Raw genomic sequence first — 8,875 nt, forward strand, 5'->3', positions numbered from 1 at the left:
TTCTAGTGTATTGCATTGTTTTTTATCTTTTTTTTCCCCCTTCCCTATTAAAGAACTGTTATTTCCTGCTCCATATTTTTGCCTGAGAGCCCCTTATTTAAAATTCGTAGCAATTTGGAGAGGTAGGGACGGTTTGCATTTTCCATTTCAGGGGAGGCTCCTGTCTCCTTTAACAGGCACCTGTCTTTCCAAACCAAGACAGATTTTGGCGCCCAACGTGTGGCACAAGGGCACTTAAACAAAAAGGGAATAACAGTTCTTGAATAATCTGACTTTTTGTGTGGGGCTATAGAAACCTTGCTAGGCGACACCATGTAGTCCAGCGTACCCTGGTTTGGGTGGCACGTGATCATGGCTGTATGTCTCCCATTTGTAGGCCCTTATCTGAACATGGGTCCTATAACCAAGGCTACTGTGGCTATTATCCGGTTTCTCTTATGGGTGAATAAGGTGAGGAATTCATGGATGTTTAACTTCCTCTGGAAAGCAGGCACATGGATTCACAGCTATCACACATTAACTGTATGTTTTTGGGGCTACTTTAATAATGGCACCTTCTGTAAGGAAATGACACTGGGGGAAATCTTCTCCCAACCCTTTAACCATCTTTTCGGGTCCGCCCCACCAGTTTTTGAAGGGATCAGATCCACTCTAAATGTTAATGATATCATACAGTGGCTGGTGTTACTGATAGGCCTGTTCTATTTAGCATTTAGAGAGGGGGAGACTAACCTGGATAACTACCCTGACGCCTACCCCAGAACCTAACATGACACCAGAGTCTAGGGCTGCTGCTGCCCCAGAGCCTGACCCTACCCCACAGCCCACCCCAGATGTGAACTACCCAGATTGGGTGGGGGGTCTGGTGAAGGAGATGCGCCAGATGTTGAAGGAATACACTTCCCCAGCTGGTGAGAATCCCTCCCCCTGCCTTGAAGAGGGAGAGCCTAATAGTGCGGCAGCCGAACCCACAGATGTTGCAACTGCCGAGGTTCCAGCTGAACTGCAGAGGCAGTCAGAGCCAGCAGCAGTTGCCCCTGTAGAAACAAGGAGATCGAAGACAAAAGCAGAGCACCCAGATAGGGGAGGGCCCTCACAGCCCACAGGGGAGCCAGAGGTTGCAATCATCACCGAGTCTCTGACGTATGAAAGTCTCCGTCATCTGCATAAAGACATTGTACGACGGCGACGTGAAGCATATACAACCTGGCTTCTTCGGGTCTGGGATCTCATAGGCACAGGTGTCCAGCTGGATGGTGGCGAGGCAAGGAATCTGGGACCCTTGACTCAGGACTCAGGTATCAATCAGATTTTTGTAAGGGAGCCAGGGTCCCTTTCCCTCTGGGAGCAGCTTTTAATAAGTGTCAGAGAGAGGTTTGTCCACAGGGAAAGGATGCAGGAGCAGCACCATAGAATGCGCTAGAAGACTCTTGAAGAAGGGATCCAACAACTGAGAGAAGTGGCAGTGTTGGAGGTACTCTTTGGGAGGGATGGACAGCACGATAATGACCCCGATCAGGTCAGATGCACAGGGCAAATGTTGTGGAGTCTGGCAAATCTAGGGCCATCCCAATACACCACCTTCATTGCCACAATTAATGCTGATACCAACAGAGAGACAGTGGGGTCTGTTGCAAACAAGCTTAGGAATTATGAGAGTATGATCAATGGCCCCATGCAGGCTCATGTTTCTGCCGTAGTCCAAGAACTCAGAGAGGAGATAAAGGAAATGAGGGAGGCAGTGAAAAGGAACAATCCCCATATTGCACCAGTGCGAGTGACAGGCCCCAGATTCAGAGCACAACGTTCCCTAGCTAGAGAGAAAGGGTACGCCCCATGGGCTGACCTGTGGTTCTTTCTGCGGGACCATGGGGAAGATATGGGAAGGTGGGATGGAAAACCCACTTCTGTCCTGGCAGCACGGGTGCGTCAACTCAAGGAGGGAAACACTAACCGAGGGAACTCCAGTAAAGTGAAGGTAGCCTCTACATCTCATGACCGTGCTGCTGAGTATGATATGTCAGATCCACTTGAGGGTACTTCTACCATGTATGCTCAGGAAAGAAATAATAACCAGGGTTAGAGGGGCCCTGCCTCTAGCCAGGGAGATGTGGGAACTCAGCGCATCACTCCTGACGTCCAGAGCTACTGAGAGAGCCCTTGAGGGGCTTGAGAGCCTTGGAATGTTGCCAGAAGTACCTGGTGTGGCTTGATTTTGACCCTTCGAGAGATGTACCACCTGTATATGGGGATATGAGAATCACTGGGGTTTAAAGGATATAGAAATAGTATAATTACAGGGCAAAACATAGATTTTGAGATTTTGGTACAGGGGGGTTGTGAAGACAAGATGGAGGGAGTTGGGGCCTCGTAGTTCTTCTTCCTTCTTCATGTCTTCCATTTTCTGTGTGACGTAGATATTTTTGATAGGTTCTTAGTGAAGGTACACTTGCTAATAAGGATGATAAGTATTGGGGACAAAAGATAAGTATGATTTACGTAGTCTTTGTTATAAAAAGATGCGACCGCCCTGTAGGTGGTCAGAGTGCCTTTGGCTGCCTTGCTGGTCAGACCCCGGCTGGGCAAAAGAAACACTTTGTAGATAAGAAATAATAAACAACCTTGAAGAGCGAACCTGAGAGTCCAGCCTTGTCCTTTGAAGCCCGATCAGAGCGAACCCATCTCACCCTTGTCTGGGCAGAGACAAATAACAGCCGGCCCAGACAGGGAGAGGCACAGGAAAATCGGATTTTCTGGACGGTGTGGATCCGATGGCCTGTCACATCAGAACCACAAAGGTACGAGGCTTTAGTAGATACTGGTGCGCAGTGTACCCTGATACCATCGGGACATGTGGGGGCAGAACCTGTTTCCATTGCCGGGGTGACAGGGGGATCACAGCAACTGGCCCTTCTGGGAGTAAGATGAGCCTGACTGGGAAAGACTGTAAGGAACATCCTATTGTGACTGGCCCAGAGGCCCTGTGTATTCCAGGCATAGACTTTCTCCGGAATGGCTATTACAAAGACCCAAAAGGACTCAGATGGGCTTTTGGCATAGCTGCTGTGGAGGCAGAAAACATTAAGCAGTTGAACACCTTGCCTGGACTGTCAGAAAACCCATCTGCAGTAGGTCTCCTGAACGTGGAAGAGCAACGAGTGCCAATTGCCACCTCGACGGTGCACCGCCGGCAGTATCGGACGAATCGAGATGGCGTGATCCCCATCCACAAAATGATCCGTGAGCTCGAGAGCCAAGGGGTGGTCAGCAAGACCCACTCACCCTTCAACAGTCCCATCTGGCCTGTGCGCAAGTCTGACAAAGAATAGAGATTGACTGTGGACTACCGTGGCTTGAACGAAGTGACTCCGCCGCTGAGCGCTGCTGTGCCGGACATGCTGGAACTCCAGTACGAGCTGGAGTCCAAGGCAGCAAAATGGTACGCCACTGTTGACATCGCTAATGCATTTTTCTCCATTCCTCTGCCAGCAGAATGCAGACCTCAGTTTGCTTTCACCTGGAAGGGTGTGCAGTACACCTGGAACCGACTGCCCCAGGGGTGGAAGCACAGCCCCACCATCTGCCATGCACTGATCCAGACTGCACTAGAAAAGGGTGAGGCTCCAGAACATCTGCAATACATTGATGGCATCATTGTGTGGGGGAAAATGGCAGTGGAAGTGTTTGAGAAAGGAAAGAAAATCATCCAGATTCTGCTAGAAGCCGGTTGCGCCATCAAGAAGAGCAAAGTCAAGGGACCTGCCCGAGAGATCCAGGGAGATTCCTGGGAGTAAAGATAGACGATGTCAGATTCCCACTGAGGTCATCAACAAGATCACTGCGATGTCTCCACCAGCTAGCAAGAAGGAGACACAAGCTTTCCTAGGTGCCATAGGCTTTTGGAGAATGCACATTCCTGAGTACAGCCAGATCGTGAGCTGTCTTTACCTGGTCACCCGCAAGAAGAACGAGTTCCACTGGGGCCCTGAGCAGCAACAAGCTTTTGCCCAGATCAAGCAGGAAATTGCTCATGCAGTGGCCCTTGGCCCAGTCAGGACAGGACCAGATGTGAAGAACATGCTCTACTCTGCAGCCGGGAACCATGGCTTGTCCTGGAGCCTTTGGCAGAAGATGCCAGGGGAGACTCGAGGCCGACCACTGGGATTTTGGAGTCGAAGCTACAGAAGCTCCAAAGCCAACTACACTCCCACAGAAAAGGAAATCTTAGCTGCCTACGAAGGAGTTCAAGCTGCCTCAGAGGTGATTGGCACAGAAGCACAGCTCCTCCTGGCACCCCGACTACCGGTACTGGGGTGGATGTTCAAAGGAAAGGCTCCCACCACCCACCATGCCACTGACGCTACATGGAGCAAGTGGATTGCCTTGATCACACAGCGCGCCCAAATTGGAAACCTGAATCGCCCTGGGCCTGGAAAAGCAAGTCCTGTGGAGACATGGAACCCCTGAGAGAATTGAGTCGGACAATGAAACCCATTTCAAGAATGGCCTTATCAACACCTGGGCCGGGGAACATGGTATTGAATGGATATACCATATCCCATATCATGCACCAGCTGCCAGGAAAGTTGAACGGTGCAATGGACTACTCAAGACTACCCTGAAGGCACTTGGTGGGGGAACTTTTAGAAATTGGGAAATGAACTTAGCAAAGGCCACCTGGATGGTCAACACCAGAGGGTCCATCAATCGAGCTGGTCCTGCCCAGTCTGAACCCCTGCGCCCTGTGGATGGAGATAAAGTCCCTGTTGTACACATGAAAGGTATTTTAGGAAAGACTGTTTGGATTACTCCCACCTCAGGCAAAGACAAACCCATCCGTGGAATAGTTTTTGCTCAAGGACCTGGTTACACCTGGTGGGTAATGCAGAGAGATGGAGAAAGCCATTGTGTACCACAGGGAAACCTAGTCTTAAGTGAGAACTGTGTGTAAGGTTTCATTGTGATGCAGATGGAAATAGAATAAGGGGTGGATGATGTTCCAAATTGCAAGGCAAGATGTATTCTATTGCCATCTGTATGGCAGTTGTCTGGTGTCAAGCGGGCAATTCTCCTTATCTCTCTTCCGGAGTGATCATAATCAAGGTCCCTCAGCAGGGAACATCTGCTGATAAGAACTATAACATCCCTTTGTGAGATGCTCCGCCCAGAGGGAGGAGCCAAGCATTCCTACCCAAATAGAACCTGGAAGATTCTGACACACCACACAGCTTTTTATCCACTGGACTCCCCAGAGGAACAGCAGCTGCTTCTACTTCCACAGATCTGCGGAGGAAGAATACACCCCTTTCCTACAGGACTCCCCTGCTCCAACAGGAGCCTGACACTCCAGGAGGACTGTAGCTCCTTTTCCAGCTGGACTGCTACCAACACCCTGACCAACAGGGTGTCAGTTCTGACTCTGATGGTGTTGTTCTAGTGTATTGCATTGGTTCTAGTGTATTGCATTGGTTTTTACCTTTTTTTTTTTCCCCCTTCCCTATTAAAGAACTGTTATTTCCTGCTCCCATATTTTTGCTTGAGAGCCCCTTATTTAAAATTCGTAGCAATTTGGAGAGGTGGGGACGGTTTGCATTTTCCACGCAGTTGAAACCTCTTGTGTTTCCATGTCACATGTGGCACCGCCCAGAGAACATTTGCCATTGTGGCATCTTCCTTCCATGCCCAGTGCTCTCACCACTGCACATGGCCCAGAGCTGATTCTAGGTTTCCCCTTTTAAGGATGCTTTGCCCAGTTCCAAAAACAAAGCACAGTCTCTCACTTTTGGGACCCCTGTCCCCCCCAAATTCACTCCCTGGGGGCGAGGGGTCTCGAGAACAGAGATCTTCTTCACTGGAGATTTAGGGCACCACCACCCTCCTCACCCATCGTCTCTGTTCACGCACTCCTTCACATCACATCACTGCACTCTCTTGGCTCCAAGCCATTGCCTCCCCCTAAATGCAGTCTCTGTGTCAGGAAAAATGGTTCTGTATTGTATTGATGTAGTTTTCAGTATATGTCTTTTTAAATAGGTGTGTTGGTATTTGTATTGGTAGAGTTGTCTATTTTTATATTTTTTAATGTATATTGATCTATTTCTGTCTATTTAATGATATATACATATGTGTTTTGATGCATAGGTGTATATTTGTATTGATGCAGTTGGATGGATATTTAGATTGGTAGTGTGATATTCGTATATTTATAGATAGGTTTGGTTTATATATCTACGTATATATATTGTTTGTAATATGTAGTGTTTAATCTATATTTCTATCTGTAGATTGTTATTATATATGTATTTTTATATATGTGCCTATAAGTATGTATTTAATTCTATTTGAAGAGGTATGGAGGGTATAATTGTATAACTTTATTGAATGAATTTCTAGTGTAGGGCTTTTTAGAGAGGGAATGGTATTTTTGTATTTCTATGTGGGCTGTATGCTAGTACTAATATGTAATAAATTAAGTTGTTAAACATCTAATTGATCTTTGTGTATAGTGAGTTGTAGAGGTTGGCAATTAGGTTTTGTTAACTGAAGTCGGTATTTGTGTATTTTTACATCGACTGGTTGTTATAATCTAATAAATTACTTTTTTTGTATAGTCCTGAATTCTCAGCACAGGTGTAGGAATTTGTAATAAATGACATTTTTCCGGTGAAATTGATTCTCGTGTATTTGTGGATCAGCCGTGCGGCTGTAGCAATTTGTAAGAAATGCCATTTGTCAGCTGCGATGGGAGTTTGTAGCAGACAGACAGATGGCTAGAGCCCCGTGGCATGTGGAGGCTTAGAGATAAGGGAATGCTGAGTCAGAGTAGCTATGCCTGAAGTCCTCACTCTCGTCTTCCTGGCCTAGCTTATCTCTCTGTGACCCTCTAGGCTATTTTCCCTAACACTTACAATTGGTCAGTTTCTGAGCCCCCCTAACCCTCTATAAGAAGGCACCCTGGTCCATTCTGGCAGAAGAGCTGCTGTCGGAACCCTTCCCGAACCCTATGAATAAAACCATCATGGAATCTCCAAGGCTGCCTTCTCCTCTCTCTCCATCGGCTTTGTGAAAGCCACTGCCGGATGAGCACCTTAGCAAACAAAGAGCTGAAACTATAAAAGAGCTGAAAATCACTAAGGGCTGATAATCACTGAGCTAAATAAGGTAGCCAAGGCTGCAGGGATCTTAGGGCTTGGACACCTGGCCTCTGGAAGGCTGAGCTGCCCGGCCCAAGACTGCTTGCCCAAGGCGCCTTGATTCTGCACTGACCACGCTATCGACTATCTATCCACTCAGCTAGAAGCGGCCCAGTGGCATTACACAGGTGTTCTGTGATTTGTGCTACCCAAAGCCATGAGCAGATGGAAATGCTGGAGGATTTTGGCAGTGAGAATCTCCGGCCATGCCCAGCACATGCCCCACCTGCACTCAGGCTGGGCAAGGGAAGCGCAGATTTGGGCTGGCAGCAGAGCCCCACGTTGGCTCAGAACTCGCTGCAAAGGCCTGCTGAGAAAACTCTGGGACTCCATTGAGTGCAGAATCCAAGCAGGAGCCACCCGGGGAGGACAAATCTGTCCCTCATCCCACAGGCAGCTCTTTAGGAAGCGTTCCAAGTGTCCCTGTGAAGCTCATCCCAGAGACCAAAAGCCAGCAGGGATCCTGAGCCAGCTCCGCTGCCTTTGGCAGCACTGTGGCTGATGAGCTGCAGCAAGGGGGAGGCAGCAGTGACTGTGACTGCTGCAGGCTGGGGATGAAGGAAGGGCCATGGACACAAGTGCTGAGATGCCCCAAAATCCAGGAGAGTGGAGAACTGGGAATCAGCACGTTCTCGCAGGCCCTGAAATGATGGAAGCCCTTGGTGTTGAAGTTCCCTGGAGGAACTGCCAGGGGAGTTGCTGCTACAATCAGCAGTAGCAGAAGGCAGCAGGATCTGCTCATTTTCCTGGCTCTGTTTCCAGGACACAGGCTGGGACAGCCCCTGGTCCCACAAAGCCCTTGCCCATGGAGGCTGCAGGGCAAAAGTAATCCCATTGCAAAGAGAGGCTTTGCAGTTGAAGTCCACTGCCCTTGTGTTAGGGGATGAACGACTGCCCTGCCAAAGCACAGCGGCTGCAGGGCCCCTCTCAGCCGTGTGCGTGTTGCAGGCCTGCCTGACATGCCCATGCTGCAACACGTGTGAGAAGGACAAAGTGACCTGATTGTATCCTTAGCACAGCTACTCCTGGATCTGATGGCACACTTCCCGACCAGCCAGGGCCAGGCCTTGGCCAGAGCTCAGGCCTGGGCTGGGAGGAGTTTCCCCTAAAATACCCTACAGAAGTCTGTATTCATGTCAGTTGGGAAAGTTTCCTAAAGTGATACATTTCTTGCAGATAACTACACAAGGTTATACAGAGCTAGCCTAAGTGTCTTTGTAGTCTGTTCTTAGCTAAATACTGATGGGGTTGATGACCCCAGCATTCATCTTGGAAGTCAGCTCTGGCTCAGGCTTGCTACTCAGGCCTCAACACATCAGACACTGAATTTAAAGAACCTTTTGATAAAGGTTGTGACCCCTTTACTTCTTTTAGCCCAATACTTCTAGTACTGATGAATTTGAATTCTTTCTGTACATTCTGGCAAACAGACAATCTAAAATTTTCACTGTTTATCAGTGTTTAAATTCTATCCACCGAGAGAAACTCAGTCACTTCCAAAATGAGCCTGAAATAAGCTATTATTTTAAAACAAAGCCAAGACATTTTTCTTGATAAGAGAGGTGTTTCCAAAACTCCTCTGTGAAACTAATACAGGTTGTTTGAAGTATCCATTTCCTGCTCGGAGCAGAGGGATGCCAGCCTGGGCAGAGTGCACACAAAGCTCATTTCAGTAGAAAGAT

The sequence above is a fragment of the Fringilla coelebs genome (assembly GCF_963513975.1).
Source record: "Fringilla coelebs genome assembly, chromosome: Z".
NCBI lineage: Eukaryota > Metazoa > Chordata > Aves > Passeriformes > Fringillidae > Fringilla > Fringilla coelebs.